The following is a 21,107-nucleotide window of genomic DNA, read 5'->3' as shown; positions in this document are numbered from 1 at the left end:
GTGGAAGTCACACATCACAGAGCATTTCTCAGAAAGCTTCTTTCCAAATTACATCTGAGGATATTACCTTTTTCACCATAGCCCTCTAAGGGTTTCCAAATATCCCTTTGCCAATTCCACAAGAACTGTCTTAGCGAAAGGCTTCTTGAGTGGAAAGCTGTAACTCTGTGAGATGATTTCACAGAACACAAAGAAGTTTCTCAGAAAGCTTCTTTCTCTTTGTTATCGGAGGATATTTCCTTTGGCCCTATAGTCTTCAAAGGGATCTGAAATATCTGTTCTCAGATTCCACAGAAATAAGGCTAGGAAAGAGATCCACGAAATACAGATGTAACTCTGTGAGATGAATTAACAGAACACTAAGCAGTTTCTCAGAAAGCTTCTTTCCAGATTTCATCTGAGGATATTTCCTTTTTCACCATAGTCCTGTATGGGCTCCCAAATATCACTTTGCCAATTCCACAAGAACTGTCTTAGCGAAAGGCTTCTTGAGGGGAAAGCTCTAACTCTGTGAGATGATTTCACAGAACACAAAGAAGTTTCTCAGAAAGCTTCTTTCTCTTTGTTATCGGAGGATATTTCCTTTGGCCCTATAGTCTTCAAAGGGATCCGAAATATCTGTTCTCAGATTCCACAGAAATAAGGCTAGCAAAGGGATCCACGAAATACAGTTGTAACTCTGTGAGTGGAAGTCACACATCACAGAGAAGTTTCTCAGAAAGCTTCTTTCCAGATTTCATCTGAGGATATTTCCTTTTTCACCATCGCCCTCTATGGGCTTCCACATATCACTTTGCCAATTCCACAAGAACTGTCTTAGCGAAAGGCTTCTTGAGGGGAAAGCTGTAACTCTGCGAGATGATTTCACAGAACACAAAGAAGTTTCTCAGAAAGCTTCTTTCTCTTTGTTATCGGAAGATATTTCCTTTGGCCCTATAGTCTTCTAAGGGATCCGAAATATCTGTTCTCAGATTCCACAGAAATAAGGCTAGCAAAGAGATCCACGAAATACAGATGTAACTCTGTGAGATGAATTAGCAGAACACTAAGCAGTTTCTCAGAAAGCTTCTTTCCAGATTTCATCTGAGGATATTTCCTTTTTCACCATAGGCCTGTATGGGCTCCCAAATATCCCTTTGCCAATTCCACAAGAACTGTCTTAGCGAAAGGCTTCTTGAGTGGAAAGCTATAACTCTGTGAGATGATTTCACAGAACACAAAGAAGTTTCTCAGACAGCTTCTTTCTCTTTGTTATCGGAGGATATTTCCTTTGGCCCTATAGTCTTCAAAGGGATCCGAAATATCTGTTCTCAGATTCCACAGAAATAAGGCTAGCAAAGAGATCCACGAAATACAGATGTAACTCTGTGAGATGAATTAACAGAACACTAAGCAGTTTCTCAGAAAGCTTCTTTCCAGATTTCATCTGAGGATATTTCCTTTTTCACCATAGTCCTGTATGGGCTCCCAAATATCCCCTTGCCAATTCCACAAGAACTGTCTTAGCGAAAGGCTTCTTAAGGGGAAAGTTGTAATTCTGTGAGATGATTTCACAGAACACAAAGAAGTTTCTCAGAAAGCTTCTTTCTCTTTGTTATCGGAGGATATTTCCCTTGGCCCTATAGTCTTCAAAGGGATCAAAAATATCTGTTCTCAGATTCCACAGAAATATGGCTAGCAAAGGAATCCACGAAATACAGTTGTAACTCTGTGAGTGGAAGTCACACATCACAGAGAAGTTTCTCAGAAAGCTTCTTTCCAGATTTCATCTGAGGATATTTCCTTTTTCACCATCGCCCTCTATGGGCTTCCAAATATCACTTTACCAATTCCACAAGAACTGTCTTAGCGAAAGGCTTCCTGAGGGGAAAGCTGTAACTCTGCGAGATGATTTCACAGAACACAAAGAAGTTTCTCAGAAAGCTTCTTTCTCTTTGTTATCGGAAGATATTTCCTTTGGCCCTATAGTCTTCAAAGGGATCCGAAATATCTGTTCTCAGATTCCACAGAAATAAGGCTAGCAAAGAGATCCACGAAACACAGATGTAACTCTGTGAGATGAATTAACAGAACACTAAGCAGTTTCTCAGAAAGCTTCTTTCCAGATTTCTTCTGAGGATATTTCCTTTTTCACCATAGGCCTGTATGGGCTCCCAAATATCCCTTTGCCAATTCCACAAGAACTGTCTTAGCGAAAGGCTTCTTGAGGGGAAAGCTGTAACTCTGTGAGATGATTTCACAGAACACAAAGAAGTTTCTCAGAAAGCTTCTTTCTCTTTGTTATCGGAGGATATGTCCTTTGGCCCTATAGTCTTCAAAGGGATCCGAAATATCTGTTCTCAGATTCCACAGAAATAAGGCTAGCAAAGAGATCCACGAAATACTGATGTAACTCTGTGAGTGGAAGTCACACATAACAGAGCAGTTTCTCAGAAAGCTTCTTTCCAGATTTCATCTGAGGATATTTCCTTTTTCACCATAGTCCTGTAGGGGCTCCCAAATATCACTTTGCCAATTCCACAAGAACTGTCTTAGCGAAAGGCTTCTTGAGGGGAAAGCTGTAACTCTGTGAGATGATTTCACAGAACACAAAGAAGTTTCTCAGAAAGCTTCTTTCTTTTTGTTATCGGAGGATATTTCCTTTGGCCCTATAGTCTTCAAAGGGATCCAAAATATCAGTTCTCAGATTCCACAGAAATAAGGCTAGCAAAGAGATCCACGAAATACAGATGTAACTCTGTGAGTGGAAGTCACACATCACAGAGCAGTTTCTCAGAAAGCTTCCTTCCAGATTTCATCTGAGGATATTTCCTTTTTCACCATAGCCCTCTATTGGCTTCCAAATATCACTTTGCCAATTCCACAAGAACTGTCTTAGGGAAAGGCTTCTTGAAGGGAAAGCTGTAACTCTGTGAGATGATTTCACAGAACACAAAGAAGTTTCTCAGAAAGCTTCTTTCTCTTTGTTATCGGAGGATATTTCCTTTGGCCCTATAGTCTTCAAAGGGATCCGAAATATCTGTTCTCAGATTCCACAGAAATAAGGCTAGCAAAGAGATCCACGAAATACAGATGTAACTCTGTGAGTGGAAGTCACACATCACAGAGCAGTTTCTCAGAAAGCTTCTTTCCAGATTTCATCTGAGGATATTTCCTTTTTCACCATAGCCCTCTATGGGTTTCCAAATATGCCTTTGCCAATTCCACAAGAACTGTCTTAGCGAAAGGCTTCTTGAGGGGGAAAGCTGTAACTCTGCGAGATGATTTCACAGAACAGAAAGAAGTTTCTCAGAAAGCTTCTTTCTCTTTGTTATCGGAGGATATTTCCTTTGGCCCTACAGTCTTCAAAGGGATCCGAAATATCTGTCCTCAGATTCCACTGAAATAAGGCTAGCAAAGAGATCCACGAAATACCGATGTAACTCTGTGAGTGGAAGTCACACATCACAGAGCAGTTTCTCAGAAAGCTTCTTTCCAGATTTCATCTGAGGATATTACCTTTTTCACCATAGCCCTCTATGGATTTCCAAATATCCCTTTGCCAATTCCACAAGAACTGTCTTAGCGAAAGGCTTCTTGAGGGGAAAGCTGTAACTCTGTGAGATGATTTCACAGAACACAAAGAAGTTTCTCAGAAAGCTTCTTTCTCTTTGTTATCGGAGGATATTTCCTTTGGCCCTATAGTCTTCAAAGGGATCCGAAATATCTGTTCTCAGATTCCACAGAAATAAGGCTAGCAAAGAGATCCACGAAATACAGATGTAACTCTGTGAGATGAATTAACAGAACACTAAGCAGTTTCACAGAAAGCTTCTTTCCAGATTTCATCTGAGGATATTTCCTTTTTCACCATAGGCATCTATGGGCTTCCAAATATCCCTTTGCCAATTCCACAAGAACTGTCTTAGCGAAAGGCTTCTTGAGGGGAAGTCTGTAACTCTGTGAGATGATTTCACAGAACACAAAGAAGTTTCTCAGAAAGCTTCTTTCTCTTTGTTATCGGAGGATATTTCCTTTGGCCCTATAGTCTTCAAAGAGATCCAAAATATCTGTTCTCAGATTCCACAGAAATAAGGCTAGCAAAGAGATCCACGAAATACAGATGTAACTCTGTGAGATGAATTAACAGAACACTAAACAGTTTCTCAGAAAGCTTCTTTCCAGATTTCATCTGAGGATATTTCCTTTTTCACCATAGTCCTGTATGGGCTCCCAAATATCTCTTTGCCAATTCCACAAGAACTGTCTTAGCGAATGGCTTCTTGAGTGGAAAGCTGTAACTCTGTGAGATGATTTCACAGAACACAAAGAAGTTCCTCAGAAAGCTTCTTTCTCTTTGTTATCGGAGGATATTTCCTTTGACCCTCTAGTCTTCAAAGGGATCCGAAATATCTGTTCTCAGATTCCACAAAAATAAGGCTAGCAAAGAGATCCACGAAATACAGATGTAACTCTGTGAGATGAATTAACAGAACACTAAGCAGTTTCTCGGAAAGCTTCTTTCCAGATTTCATCTGAGGATATTTCCTTTTTCACCCTAGCCCTCTATGGGCTTCCAAAATCACTTTGCCAATTCCACAAGAACTGTCTTAGCGAAAGGCTTCTTGAAGGGAAAGCTGTAACTCTGTGAGATGATTTCACAGAACACAAAGAAGTTTCTCAGAAAGCTTCTTTCTCTTTGTTATCGGAGGATATTTCCTTTGGCCCTATAGTCTTCAAAGGGATCCGAAATATCTGTTCTCAGATTCTACAGAAATAAGGCTAGCAAAGAGATCCACGAAATACAGATGTAACTCTGTGAGTGGAAGTCACACATCACAGAGCATTTTCACAGAAAGCTTCTTTCCAGATTACATCTGAGGATGTTTCCTTTTTCACCATAGGCCTGTATGGGCTCCCAAATATCCCTTTGCCAATTCCACAAGAACTGTCTTAGCGAAAGGCTTCTTGAAGGGAAAGCTGTAACTCTGTGAGATGATTTCACAGAACACAAAGAAGTTTCTCAGAAAGCTTCTTTCTCTTTTTTATCGGAGGATATTTCCTTTGGCCCTATAGTCTTCAAAGGGATCCGAAATATCTGTTCTCAGATTCCACAGAAATAAGGCTAGCAAAGAGATCCACGAAATACAGATGTAACTCTGGGAGGTGAATTAACAGAACACTAAGCAGTTTCTCAGAAAGCTTCTGTCAAGATTTCATCTGAAGATATTTCCTTTTTCACCACAGTACTGTATGGGATCCCAAATATCACTTTGCCAATTCCACAAGAACTGTCTTAGCGAAAGGCTTCTTGAGTGGAAAGCTGTAACTCTGTGAGATGATTTCACAGAACACAAAGAAGTTTCTCAGAAAGCTTCTTTCTCTTTGTTATCGGAGGATATTTCCTTTGGCCCTATAGTCTTCAAAGGGATCCGAAATATCTGTTCTCAGATTCCACCAAAATAAGGCTAGCAAAGAGATCCACGAAATACAGATGTAACTCTGTGAGTGGAAATCACACATCACAGAGCAGTTTCTCAGAAAGCTTCTTTCCAGATTTCATCTGAGGATATTTCCTTTTTCACCATAGCCCTCTATGGGCTTCCAAATATCCCTTTGCCAATTCCACAAGAACTGTCTTAGCGAAAGGCTTCTTGAAGGGAAAGCTGTGACTCTGTGAGATGATTTCACAGAACACAAAGAAGTTTCTCAGAAAGCTTGTTTCTCTTTGTTATCGGAGAATATTTCCTTTGACCCTATAGTCTTCAAAGGGATCCGAAATATCTGTTCTCAGATTCCACAGAAATAAGGCTAGCAAAGAGATCCTCGAAATACAGATGTAACTCTGTGAGTTGAATTAAGGGAACACTAAGTAGTTTCTCAGAAAGCTTCTTTCCAGATTTCATCTGAGGATATTTCCTTTTTCACCATAGCCCTCTATGGGCCTCGAAATATCCCTTTGCCAATTCCACAAGAACTGTCTTAGCGAAAGGCTTCTTGAGGGGAAAGCTGTAACTCTGTGAGATGATTTCACAGAACACAAAGAAGTTTCTCAGAAAGCTTCTTTCTCTTTGTTATCGGAGGATATTTCCTTTGGCCCTATAGTCTTCAAAGGGATCCGAAATATCTGTTCTCAGATTCCACAGAAATAAGGCTAGCAAAGAGATCCACGAAATACAGATGTAACTCTGTGAGTGGAAGTCACACATCACAGAGCAGTTTCTCAGAAAGCTTCTTTCCAGATTACATCTGAGGATGTTTCCTTTTTCACCATAGGCCTGTATGGGCTCCCAAATATCCCTTTCCCAATTCCACAACAACTGTCTTAGCGAAAGGCTTCTTGAAGGGAAAGCTGTAACTCTGTGAGATGATTTCACAGAACACAAAGAAGTTTCTCAGAAAGCTTCTTTCTCTTTGTTATCGGAGGATATTTCCTTTGGCCCTATAGTCTTCAAAGGGATCCGAAATATCTGTTCTCAGATTCCACAGAAATAAGGCTAGCAAAGAGATCCACGAAATACAGATGTAACTCTGTGAGATGAATTAACAGAACACTAAGCAGTTTCTCAGAAAGCTTCTTTCCAGATTTCATCTGAGGATATTTCCTTTTTCACCATCGCCCTCTATGGGCTTCCAAATATCACTTTGCCAATTCCACAAGAACTGTCTTAGCGAAAGGCTTCTTGAAGGGAAAGCTGTAACTCTGTGAGATGATTTCACAGAACACAAAGAAGTTTCTCAGAAAGCTTCTTTCTCTTTGTTATCGGAGGATATTTCCTTTGGCCCTATAGTCTTCAAAGGGATCCGAAATATCTGTTCTGAGATTCCACAGACATAAGGCTAGCAAAGAGATCCACGAAATACAGATGTAACTCTGTGAGATGAATTAACAGAACACTAAGCAGTTTCTCAGAAAGCTTCTTTCCAGATTTCATCTGAGGATATTTCCATTTTCACCATAGGCCTGTATGGGCTCCAAAATATCCCTTTGCCAATTCCACAAGAACTGTCTTAGCGAAAGGCTTCTTGAGGGGAAAGCTGTAACTCTGTGAGATGATTTCACAGAACACAAAGAAGTTTCTCAGAAAGCTTCTTTCTCTTTGTTATCGGAGGATATTTCCTTTGGCCCTATAGTCTTCAAAGGGATCCGAAATATCTGTTCTCAGATTCCACAGAAATAAGGCTAGCAAAGAGATCCACGAAATACAGATGTAACTCTGTGAGATGAATTAACAGAACACTAAGCAGTTTCTCAGAAAGCTTCTTTCCAGATTTCATCTGAGGATATTTCCTTTTTCACCATAGGCCTGTATGGGCTCCCAAATATCCCTTTGCCAATTCCACAAGAACTGTCTTAGCGAAAGGCTTCTTGAGGGGAAAGCTGTAACTCTGTGAGATGATTTCACAGAACACAAAGAAGTTTCTCAGAAAGCTTCTTTCTCTTTGTTATCGGAGGATATGTCCTTTGGCCCTATAGTCTTCAAAGGGATCCGAAATATCTGTTCTCAGATTCCACAGAAATAAGGCTAGCAAAGAGATCCACGAAATACTGATGTAACTCTGTGTGTGGAAGTCACACATAACAGAGCAGTTTCTCAGAAAGCTTCTTTCCAGATTTCATCTGAGGATATTTCCTTTTTCACCATAGTCCTGTAGAGGCTCCCAAATATCACTTTGCCAATTCCACAAGAACTGTCTTAGTGAAAGGCTTCTTGAAGGGAAAGCTGTAACTCTGTGAGATGATTTCACAGAACACAAAGAAGTTTCTCAGAAAGCTTCTTTCTCTTTGTTATCGGAGGATATTTCCTTTGGCCCTATAGTCTTCAAAGGGATCCGAAATATCTGTTCTCAGATTCCACAGAAATAAGGCTAGCAAAGAGATCCACGAAATACAGATGTAACTCTGTGAGTGGAAGTCACACATCACAGAGCAGTTTCTCAGAAAGCTTCTTTCCAGATTTCATCTGAGGATATTTCCTTTTTCACCATAGCCCTCTATGGGTTTCCAAATATGCCTTTGCCAATTCCACAAGAACTGTCTTAGCGAAAGGCTTCTTGAGGGGGAAAGCTGTAACTCTGCGAGATGATTTCACAGAACACAAAGAAGTTTCTCAGAAAGCTTCTTTCTCTTTGTTATCGGAGGATATATCCTTTGGCCCTATAGTCTTCAAAGGGATCCGAAATATCTGTCCTCAGATTCCACTGAAATAAGGCTAGCAAAGAGATCCACGAAATACCGATGTAACTCTGTGAGTGGAAGTCACACATCACAGAGCAGTTTCTCAGAAAGCTTCTTTCCAGATTTCATCTGAGGATATTACCTTTTTCACCATAGCCCTCTATGGGTTTCCAAATATCCCTTTGCCAATTCCACAAGAACTGTCTTAGCGAAAGGCTTCTTGAGGGGAAAGCTGTAACTCTGTGAGATGATTTCACAGAACACAAAGAAGTTTCTCAGAAAGCTTCTTTCTCTTTGTTATCGGAGGATATTTCCTTTGGCCCTATAGTCTTCAAAGGGATCCGAAATATCTGTTCTCAGATTCCACAGAAATAAGGCTAGCAAAGACATCCACGAAATACTGATGTAACTCTGTGAGTGGAAGTCACACATAACAGAGCAGTTTCTCAGAAAGCTTCTTTCCAGATTTCATATGAGGATATTTCCTTTTTCACCATAGTCCTGTATGGGCTCCCAAATATCACTTTGCCAATTCCACAAGAACTGTCTTAGCGAAAGGCTTCTTGAGGGCAAAGCTGTAACTCTGTGAGATGATTTCACAGAACACAAAGAAGTTTCTCAGAAAGCTTCTTTCTCTTTGTTATCGGAGGATATTTCCTTTGGCCCTATAGTCTTCAAAGGGATCCAAAATATCAGTTCTCAGATTCCACAGAAATAAGGCTAGCAAAGAAATCCACGAAATACAGATGTAACTCTGTGAGTGGAAGTCACACATCACAGAGCATTTTCACAGAAAGCTTCTTTCCAGATTACATCTGAGGATGTTTCCTTTTTCACCATAGGCCTGTATGGGCTCCCAAATATCCCTTTGCCAATTCCACAAGAACTGTCTTAGCGAAAGGCTTCTTGAAGGGAAAGCTGTAACTCTGTGAGATGATTTCACAGAACACAAAGAAGTTTCTCAGAAAGCTTCTTTCTCTTTGTTATCGGAGGATATTTCCTTTGGCCCTATAGTCTTCAAAGGGATCCGAAATATCTGTTCTCAGATTCCACAGAAATAAGGCTAGCAAAGAGATCCACGAAATACAGATGTAACTCTGTGAGATGAATTAACAGAACACTAAGCAGTTTCTCAGAAAGCTTCTGTCAAGATTTCATCTGAGGATATTTCCTTTTTCACCACAGTACTGTATGGGATCCCAAATATCACTTTGCCAATTCCACAAGAACTGTCTTAGCGAAAGGCTTCTTGAGTGGAAAGCTGTAACTCTGTGCGATGATTTCACAGAACACAAATAAGTTTCTCAGAAAGCTTCTTTCTCTTTGTTATCGGAGGGTATTTCCTTTGGCCCTATAGTCTTCAAAGGGATCCGAAATATCTGTTCTCAGATTCCACCGAAATAAGGCTAGCAAAGAGATCCACGAAATACAGATGTAACTCTGTGAGTGGAAATCACACATCACAGAGCAGTTTCTCAGAAAGCTTCTTTCCAGATTTCATCTGAGGATATTTCCTTTTTCACCATAGCCCTCTATGGGCTTCCAAATATCCCTTTGCCAATTCCACAAGAACTGTCTTAGCGAAAGGCTTCTTGAAGGGAAAGCTGTAACTCTGTGAGATGATTTCACAGAACACAAAGAAGTTTCTCAGAAAGCTTGTTTCTCTTTGTTATCGGAGAATATTTCCTTTGACTCTATAGTCTTCAAAGGGATCCGAAATATCTGTTCTCAGATTCCACAGAAATAAGGCTAGCAAAGAGATCCTCGAAACACAGATGTAACTCTGTGAGTTGAATTAAGGGAACACTAAGTAGTTTCTCAGAAAGCTTCTTTCCAGATTTCATCTGAGGATATTTCCTTTTTCACCATAGCCCTCTATGGGCCTCGAAATATCCCTTTGCCAATTCCACAAGAACTGTCTTAGCGAAAGGCTTCTTGAGGGGAAAGCTGTAACTCTGTGAGATGATTTCACAGAACACAAAGAAGTTTCTCAGAAAGATTCTTTCTCTTTGTTATCGGAGGATATTTCCTTTGGCCCTATAGTCTTCAAAGGGATCCGAAATATCTGTTCTCAGATTCCACAGAAATAAGGCTAGCAAAGAGATCCACGAAATACAGATGTAACTCTGTGAGTGGAAGTAACACATCACAGAGCATTTTCTCAGAAAGCTTCTTTCCAGATTACATCTGAGGATGTTTCCTTTTTCACCATAGGCCTGTATGGGCTCCCAAATATCCCTTTCCCAATTCCACAACAACTGTCTTAGCGAAAGGCTTCTTGAAGGGAAAGCTGTAACTCTGTGAGATGATTTCACAGAACACAAAGAAGTTTCTCAGAAAGCTTCTTTCTCTTTGTTATCGGAGGATATTTCCTTTGGCCCTATAGTCTTCAAAGGGATCCGAAATATCTGTTCTCAGATTCCACAGAAATAAGGCTAGCAAAGAGATCCACGAAATACAGATGTAACTCTGTGAGATGAATTAACAGAACACTAAGCAGTTTCTCAGAAAGCTTCTTTCCAGATTTCATCTGAGGATATTTCCTTTTTCACCATAGCCCTCTATGGGCTTCCAAATATCACTTTGCCAATTCCACAAGAACTGTCTTAGCGAAAGGCTTCTTGAAGGGAAAGCTGTAACTCTGTGAGATGATTTCACAGAACACAAAGAAGTTTCTCAGAAAGCTTCTTTCTCTTTGTTATCGGAGGATATTTCCTTTGGCCCTATAGTCTTCAATGGGATCCGAAATATCTGTTCTCAGATTCCACAGACATAAGGCTAGCAAAGAGATCCACGAAATACAGATGTAACTCTGTGAGATGAATTAACAGAACACTAAGCAGTTTCTCAGAAAGCTTCTTTCCAGATTTCATCTGAGGATATTTCCTTTTTCACCATAGGCCTGTATGGGCTCCAAAATATCCCTTTTCCAATTCCACAAGAACTGTCTTAGCGAAAGGCTTCTTGAGGGGAAAGCTGTAACTCTGTGAGATGATTTCACAGAACACAAAGAAGTTTCTCAGAAAGCTTCTTTCTCTTTGTTATCGGAGGATATTTCCTTTGGCCCTATAGTCTTCAAAGGGATCCAAAATATCAGTTCTCAGATTCCACAGAAATAAGGCTAGCAAAGAGATCCACGAAATACAGATGTAACTCTGTGAGTGGAAGTCACACATCACAGAGCAGTTTCTCAGAAAGCTTCCTTCCAGATTTCATCTGAGGATATTTCCTTTTTCACCATAGCCCTCTATTGGCTTCCAAATATCACTTTGCCAATTCCACAAGAACTGTCTTAGGGAAAGGCTTCTTGAAGGGAAAGCTGTAACTCTGTGAGATGATTTCACAGAACACAAAGAAGTTTCTCAGAAAGCTTCTTTCTCTTTGTTATCGGAGGATATTTCCTTTGGCCCTATAGTCTTCAAAGGGATCCGAAATATCTGTTCTCAGATTCCACAGAAATAAGGCTAGCAAAGAGATCCACGAAATACAGATGTAACTCTGTGAGTGGAAGTCACACATCACAGAGCAGTTTCTCAGAAAGCTTCTTTCCAGATTTCATCTGAGGATATTTCCTTTTTCACCATAGCCCTCTATGGGTTTCCAAATATGCCTTTGCCAATTCCACAAGAACTGTCTTAGCGAAAGGCTTCTTGAGGGGGAAAGCTGTAACTCTGCGAGATGATTTCACAGAACACAAAGAAGTTTCTCAGAAAGCTTCTTTCTCTTTGTTATCGGAGGATATTTCCTTTGGCCCTATAGTCTTCAAAGGGATCCGAAATATCTGTCCTCAGATTCCACTGAAATAAGGCTAGCAAAGAGATCCACGAAATACCGATGTAACTCTGTGAGTGGAAGTCACACATCACAGAGCAGTTTCTCAGAAAGCTTCTTTCCAGATTTCATCTGAGAATATTACCTTTTTCACCATAGCCCTCTATGGGTTTCCAAATATCCCTTTGCCAATTCCACAAGAACTGTCTTAGCGAAAGGCTTCTTGAGGGGAAAGCTGTAACTCTGTGAGATGATTTCACAGAACACAAAGAAGTTTCTCAGAAAGCTTCTTTCTCTTTGTTATCGGAGGATATTTCCTTTGGCCCTATAGTCTTCAAAGGGATCCGAAATATCTGTTCTCAGATTCCACAGAAATAAGGCTAGCAAAGAGATCCACGAAATACAGATGTAACTCTGTGAGATGAATTAACAGAACACTAAGCAGTTTCACAGAAAGCTTCTTTCCAGATTTCATCTGAGGATATTTCCTTTTTCACCATAGGCATCTATGGGCTTCCAAATATCCCTTTGCCAATTCCACAAGAACTGTCTTAGCGAAAGGCTTCTTGAGGGGAAGTCTGTAACTCTGTGAGATGATTTCACAGAACACAAAGAAGTTTCTCAGAAAGCTTCTATCTCTTTGTTATCGGAGGATATTTCCTTTGGCCCTATAGTCTTCAAAGGGATCCAAAATATCTGTTCTCAGATTCCACAGAAATAAGGCTAGCAAAGAGATCCACGAAATACAGATGTAACTCTGTGAGATGAATTAACAGAACACTAAACAGTTTCTCAGAAAGCTTCTTTCCAGATTTCATCTGAGGATATTTCCTTTTTCACCATAGTACTGTATGGGCTCCCAAATATCCCTTTGCCAATTCCACAAGAACTGTCTTAGCGAAAGGCTTCTTGAGTGGAAAGCTGTAACTCTGTGAGATGATTTCACAGAACACAAAGAAGTTCCTCAGAAAGCTTCTTTCTCTTTGTTATCGGAGGATATTTCCTTTGACCCTATAGTCTTCAAAGGGATCCGAAATATCTGTTCTCAGATTCCACAGAAATAAGGCTAGCAAAGAGATCCACGAAATACAGATGTAACTCTGTGACATGAATTAACAGAACACTAAGCAGTTTCTCAGAAAGCTTCTTTCCAGATTTCATCTGAGGATATTTCCTTTTTCACCATAGCCCTCTATGGGCTTCCAAATATCACTTTGCCAATTCCACAAGAACTGTCTTAGCGAAAGGCTTCTTGAAGGGAAAGCTGTAACTCTGTGAGATGATTTCACAGAACACAAAGAAGTTTCTCAGAAAGCTTCTTTCTCTTTGTTATCGGAGGATATTTCCTTTGGCCCTATAGTCTTCAAAGGGATCCGAAATATCTGTTCTCAGATTCCACAGAAATAAGGCTAGCAAAGAGATCCACGAAATACAGATGTAACTCTGTGAGTGGAAGTCACACATCAGAGAGCAATTTCTCAGAAAGCTTCTTTCCAGATTTCATCTGAGGATATTTCCTTTTTCACCATAGCCCTCTATGGGCTTCCAAATATCCCTTTGCCAATTCCACAAGAACTGTCGTAGCGAAAGGCTTCTTGAAGGGAAAGCTGTAACTCTGTGAGATGATTTCACAGAACACAAAGAAGTTTCTCAGAAAGCTTCTTTCTCTTTGTTATCGGAGGATATTTCCTTTGGCCCTATAGTCTTCAAAATGATCCGAAATAGCTGTTCTCAGATTCCACAGAAATAAGGCTAGCAAAGAGATCCACGAAATACAGATGTAACTCTGTGAGATGAATTAACAGAACACTAAGCAGTTTCTCAGAAAGCTGCTTTCCAGATTTCTTCTGAGGATATTTCCTTTTTCACCATAGTCCTGTATGGGCTCCCAAATATCCCTTTGCCAATTCCTCAAGAACTGTCTTAGCGAAAGGCTTCTTGAGGGGAAAGCTGTAACTCTGTGAGATGATTTCACAGAACACAAAGAAGTTTCTCAGAAAGCTTCTTTCTCTTTGTTATCGGAGGATATTTCCTTTGGCCCTATAGTCTTCAAAGGGATCCGAAATATCTGTTCTCAGATTCCACAGAAATAAGGCTAGCAAAGAGATCCTCGAAATACAGATGTAACTCTGTGAGTTGAATTAAGGGAACACTAAGTAGTTTCTCAGAAAGCTTCTTTCCAGATTTCATCTGAGGATATTTCCTTTTTCACCATAGCCCTCTATGGGCCTCGAAATATCCCTTTGCCAATTCCACAAGAACTGTCTTAGCGAAAGGCTTCTGGAGGGGAAAGCTCTAACTCTGTGAGATGATTTCACAGAACACAAAGAAGTTTCTCAGAAAGCTTCTTTCTCTTTGTTATCGGAGGATATTTCCTTTGGCCCTATAGTCTTCAAAGGGATCCGAAATATCTGTTCTCAGATTCCACAGAAATAAGGCTAGCAAAGAGATCCACGAAATACAGATGTAACTCTGTGAGTGGAAGTAACACATCACAGAGCATTTTCTCAGAAAGCTTCTTTCCAGATTACATCTGAGGATGTTTCCTTTTTCACCATAGGCCTGTATGGGCTCCCAAATATCCCTTTCCCAATTCCACAACAACTGTCTTAGCGAAAGGCTTCTTGAAGGGAAAGCTGAAACTCTGTGAGATGATTTCACAGAACACAAAGAAGTTTCTCAGAAAGCTTCTTTCTCTTTGTTATCGGAGGATATTTCCTTTGGCCCTATAGTCTTCAAAGGGATCCGAAATATCTGTTCTCAGATTCCACAGACATAAGGCTAGCAAAGAGATCCACGAAATACAGATGTAACTCTGTGAGATGAATTAACAGAACACTAAGCAGTTTCTCAGAAAGCTTCTTTCCAGATTTCATCTGAGGATATTTCCTTTTTCACCATAGGCCTGTATGGGCTCCAAAATATCCCTTTGCCAATTCCACAAGAACTGTCTTAGCGAAAGGCTTCTTGAGGGGAAAGCTGTAACTCTGTGAGATGATTTCACAGAACACAAAGAAGTTTCTCAGAAAGCTTCTTTCTCTTTGTTATCGGAGGATATTTCCTTTGGCCCTATAGTCTTCAAAGGGATCCGAAATATCTGTTCTCAGATTCCACAGAAATAAGGCTAGCAAAGAGATCCACGAAATACAGATGTAACTCTGTGAGATGAATTAACAGAACACTAAGCAGTTTCTCAGAAAGCTTCTGTCAAGATTTCATCTGAGGATATTTCCTTTTTCACCACAGTACTGTATGGGATCCCAAATATCACTTTGCCAATTCCACAAGAACTGTCTTAGCGAAAGGCTTCTTGAATGGAAAGCTGTAACTCTGTGAGATGATTTCACAGAACACAAAGAAGTTTCTCAGAAAGCTTCTTTCTCTTTGTTATCGGAGGATATTTCCTTTGGCCCTATAGTCTTCAAAGGGATCCGAAATATCTGTTCTCAGATTCCACCGAAATAAGGCTAGCAAAGAGATCCACGAAATACAGATGTAACTCTGTGAGTGGAAATCACACATCACAGAGCAGTTTCTCAGAAAGCTTCTTTCCAGATTTCATCTGAGGATATTTCCTTTTTCACCATAGCCCTCTATGGGCTTCCAAATATCCCTTTGCCAATTCCACAAGAACTGTCTTAGCGAAAGGCTTCTTGAAGGGAAAGCTGTAACTCTGTGAGATGATTTCACAGAACACAAAGAAGTTTCTCAGAAAGCTTGTTTCTCTTTGTTATCGGAGAATATTTCCTTTGACCCTATAGTCTTCAAAGGGATCCGAAATATCTGTTCTCAGATTCCACAGAAATAAGGCTAGCAAAGAGATCCTCGAAATACAGATGTAACTCTGTGAGTTGAATTAAGGGAACACTAAGTAGTTTCTCAGAAAGCTTCTTTCCAGATTTCATCTGAGGATATTTCCTTTTTCACCATAGCCCTCTATGGGCCTCGAAATATCCCTTTGCCAATTCCACAAGAACTGTCTTAGCGAAAGGCTTCTGGAGGGGAAAGCTGTAACTCTGTGAGATGATTTCACAGAACACAAAGAAGTTTCTCAGAAAGCTTCTTTCTCTTTGTTATCGGAGGATATTTCCTTTGGCCCTATAGTGTTCAAAGGGATCCGAAATATCTGTTCTCAGATTCCACAGAAATAAGGCTAGCAAAGAGATCCACGAAATACAGATGTAACTCTGTGAGTGGAAGTAACACATCACAGAGCATTTTCTCAGAAAGCTTCTTTCCAGATTACATCTGAGGATGTTTCCTTTTCACCATAGGCCTGTATGGGCTCCCAAATATCCCTTTCCCAATTCCACAACAACTGTCTTAGCGAAAGGCTTCTTGAAGGGAAAGCTGAAACTCTGTGAGATGATTTCACAGAACACAAAGAAGTTTCTCAGAAAGCTTCTTTCTCTTTGTTATCGGAGGATATTTCCTTTGGCCCTATAGTCTTCAAAGGGATCCGAAATATCTGTTCTCAGATTCCACAGAAATAAGGCTAGCAAAGAGATCCACGAAATACAGATGTAACTCTGTGAGATGAATTAACAGAACACTAAGCAGTTTCTCAGAAAGCTTCTTTCCAGATTTCATCTGAGGATATTTCGTTTTTCACCATAGCCCTCTATGGGCTTCCAAAATCACTTTGCCAATTCCACAAGAACTGTCTTAGCGAAAGGCTTCTTGAAGGGAAAGCTGTAACTCTGTGAGATGATTTCACAGAACACAAAGAAGTTTCTCAGAAAGCTTCTTTCTCTTTGTTATCGGAGGATATTTCCTTTGGCCCTATAGTCTTCAAAGGGATCCGAAATATCTGCTCTCAGATTCCACAGACATAAGGCTAGCAAAGAGATCCACGAAATACAGATGTAACTCTGTGAGATGAATTAACAGAACACTAAGCAGTTTCTCAGAAAGCTTCTTTCCAGATTTCATCTGAGGATATTTCCTTTTTCACCATAGGCCTGTATGGGCTCCAAAATATCCCTTTGCCATTTCCACAAGAACTGTCTTAGCGAAAGGCTTCTTGAGGGGAAAGCTGTAACTCTGTGAGATGATTTCACAGAACACAAAGAAGTTTCTCAGAAAGCTTCTTTCTCTTTGTTATCGGAGGATATTTCCTTTGGCCCTATAGTCTTCAAAGGGATCCGAAATATCTGTTCTCAGATTCCACAGAAATAAGGCTAGCAAAGAGATCCACGAAATACAGATGTAACTCTGTGAGATGAATTAACAGAACACTAAGCAGTTTCTCAGAAAGCTTCTTTCCAGATTTCATCTGAGGATATTTCCTTTTTCACCATAGTCCTGTATGGGCTCCCAAATATCCCTTTGCCAATTCCACAAGAACTGTCTTAGCGAAAGGCTTCTTGAGGGGAAAGCTGTAACTCTGTGAGATGATTTCACAGAACACAAAGAAGTTTCTCAGAAAGCTTCTTTCTCTTTGTTATCGGAGGATATGTCCTTTGGCCCTATAGTCTTCAAAGGGATCCGAAATATCTGTTCTCAGATTCCACAGAAATAAGGCTAGCAAAGAGATCCACGAAATACTGATGTAACTCTGTGAGTGGAAGTCACACATAACAGAGCAGTTTCTCAGAAAGCTTCTTTCCATATTTCATCTGAGGATATTTCCTTTTTCACCATAGTCCTGTAGGGGCTCCCAAATATCACTTTGCCAATTCCACAAGAACTGTTTTAGCGAAAGGCTTCTTGAGGGGAAAGCTGTAACTCTGTGAGATGATTTCACAGAACACAAAGAAGTTTCTCAGAAAGCTTCTTTCTTTTTGTTATCGGAGGATATTTCCTTTGGCCCTATAGTCTTCAAAGGGATCCAAAATATCAGTTCTCAGATTCCACAGAAATAAGGCTAGCAAAGAGATCCACGAAATACAGATGTAACTCTGTGAGTGGAAGTCACACATCACAGAGCAGTTTCTCAGAAAGCTTCCTTCCAGATTTCATCTGAGGATATTTCCTTTTTCACCATAGCCCTCTATTGGCTTCCAAATATCACTTTGCCAATTCCACAAGAACTGTCTTAGGGAAAGGCTTCTTGAAGGGAAAGCTGTAACTCTGTGAGATGATTTCACAGAACACAAAGAAGTTTCTCAGAAAGCTTCTTTCTCTTTGTTATCGGAGGATATTTCCTTTGGCCCTATAGTCTTCAAAGGGATCCAAAATATCTGTTCTCAGATTCCACAGAAATAAGGCTAGCAAAGAGATCCACGAAATACAGATGTAACTCTGTGAGTGGAAGTCACACATCACAGAGCAGTTTCTCAGAAAGCTTCTTTCCAGATTTCATCTGAGGATATTTCCTTTTTCACCATAGCCCTCTATGGGTTTCCAAATATGCCTTTGCCAATTCCACAAGAACTGTCTTAGCGAAAGGCTTCTTGAAGGGGAAAGCTGTAACTCTGCGAGATGATTTCACAGAACACAAAGAAGTTTCTCAGAAAGCTTCTTTCTCTTTGTTATCGGAGGATATTTCCTTTGGCCCTATAGTCTTCAAAGGGATCCGAAATATCTGTCCTCAGATTCCACTGAAATAAGGCTAGCAAAGAGATCCACGAAATACCGATGTAACTCTGTGAGTGGAAGTCACACATCACAGAGCAGTTTCTCAGAAAGCTTCTTTCCAGATTTCATCTGAGGATATTTCCTTTTTCACCATAGTCCTGTATGGGCTCCCAAATATCCCTTTGCCAATTCCTCAAGAACTGTCTTAGCGAAAGGCTTCTTGAGGGGAAAGCTGTAACTCTGTGAGATGATTTCACAGAACACAAAGAAGTTTCTCAGAAAGCTTCTTTCTCTTTGTTATCGGAGGATATTTCCTTTGGCCCTATAGTCTTCAAAGGGATCCGAAATATCTGTTCTCAGATTCCACAGAAATAAGGCTAGCAAAGAGATCCACGAAATACAGATGTAACTCTGTGAGATGAATTAACAGAACACTAAGCAGTTTCTCAGAAAGCTTCTTTCCAGATTTCATCTGAGGATATTTCCTTTTTCACCATAGCCCTCTATGGGCTTCCAAATATCACTTTGCCAATTCCACAAGAACTGTCTTAGCGAAAGGCTTCTTGAAGGGAAAGCTGTAACTCTGTGAGATGATTTCACAGAACACAAAGAAGTTTCTCAGAAAGCTTCTTTCTCTTTGTTATCGGAGGATATTTCCTTTGGCCCTATACTCTTCAAAGGGATCCGAAATATCTGTTCTCAGATTCCACAGAAATAAGGCTAGCAAAGAGATCCACGAAATACAGATGTAACTCTGTGAGATGAATTAACAGAACACTAAGCAGTTTCTCAGAAAGCTTCTTTCCAGATTTCATCTGAGGATATTTCCTTTTTCACCATAGGCCTGTATGGGCTCCCAAATATCCCTTTGCCAATTCCACAAGAACTGTCTTAGCGAAAGGCTTCTTGAGGGGAAAGCTGTAACTCTGTGAGATGATTACACAGAACACAAAGAAGTTTCTCAGAAAGCTTCTTTCTCTTTGTTATCGGAGGATATTTCCTTTGGCCCTATAGTCTTCAAAGGGATCCGAAATATCTGTTCTCAGATTCAACAGAAATAAGGCTAGCAAAGACATCCACGAAATACTGATGTAACTCTGTGAGTGGAAGTCACACATAACAGAGCAGTTTGTCAGAAAGCTTCTTTCCAGATTTCATATGAGGATATTTCCTTTTTCACCATAGTCCTGTATGGGCTCCCAAATATCACTTTGCCAATTCCACAAGAACTGTCTTAGCGAAAGGCTTCTTGAGGGCAAAGCTGTAACTCTGTGAGATGATTTCACAGAACACAAAGAAGTTTCTCAGAAAGCTTCTTTCTCTTTGTTATCGGAGGATATTTCCTTTGGCCCTATAGTCTTCAAAGGGATCCAAAATATCTGTTCTCAGATTCCACAGAAATAAGGCTAGCAAAGAAATCCACGAAATACAGATGTAACTCTGTGAGTGGAAGTCACACATCACAGAGCATTTTCACAGAAAGCTTCTTTCCAGATTACATCTGAGGATGTTTCCTTTTTCACCATAGGCCTGTATGGGCTCCCAAATATCCCTTTGCCAATTCCACAAGAACTGTCTTAGCGAAAGGCTTCTTGAAGGGAAAGCTGTAACTCTGTGAGATGATTTCACAGAACACAAAGAAGTTTCTCAGAAAGCTTCTTTCTCTTTGTTATCGGAGGATATTTCCTTTGGCCCTATAGTCTTCAAAGGGATCCGAAATATCTGTTCTCAGATTCCAGAGAAATAAGGCTAGCAAAGAGATCCACGAAATACAGATGTAACTCTGTGAGATGAATTAACAGAACACTAAGCAGTTTCTCAGAAAGCTTCTTTCCAGATTTCATCTGAGGATAATTCCTTTTTCACCACAGTACTGTAGGGGATCCCAAATATCACTTTGCCAATTCCACAAGAACTGTCTTAGCGAAAGGCTTCTTGAGGGCAAAGCTGTAACTCTGTGAGATGATTTCACAGAACACAAAGAAGTTTCTCAGAAAGCTTCTTTCTCTTTGTTATCGGAGGATATTTCCTTTGGCCCTATAGTCTTCAAAGGGATCCAAAATATCTGTTCTCAGATTCCACAGAAATAAGGCTAGCAAAGAGATCCACGAAATACAGATGTAACTCTGTGAGTGGAAGTCACACATCACAGAGCAGTTTCTCAGAAAGCTTCTTTCCAGATTTCATCTGAGGATATTTCCTTTTTCACCATAGCCGTCTATGGGCTTCCAAATATCTCTTTGCCAATTCCACAAGAACTGTCTTAGCGAAATGCTTCTTGAAGGGAAAGCTATAACTCTGTGAGATGATTTCACAGAACACAAAGAAGTTTCTCAGAAAGCTTCTTTCTCTTTGTTATCGGAGGATATTTCCTTTGGCCCTATAGTCTTCAAAGGGATCCGAAATATCTGTTCTCAGATTCCACAGAAATAAGGCTAGCAAAGAGATCCACGAAATACAGATGTAACTCTGTGAGATGAATTAACAGAACACTAAGCAGTTTCTCAGAAAGCTTCTTTCCAGATTTCATCTGAGGATATTTCCTTTTTCACCATAGTCCTGTATGGGTTCCCAAATATCCCTTTGCCAATTCCATAAGAACTGTCTTAGCGAAAGGCTTCTTGAGGGGAAAGCTGTAACTCTGTGAGATGATTTCACA

This window comes from Macaca fascicularis, chromosome 17 (genome assembly GCF_037993035.2).
Source record: "Macaca fascicularis isolate 582-1 chromosome 17, T2T-MFA8v1.1".
NCBI lineage: Eukaryota > Metazoa > Chordata > Mammalia > Primates > Cercopithecidae > Macaca > Macaca fascicularis.
Note: the sequence above shows the minus strand (reverse complement) of the source record.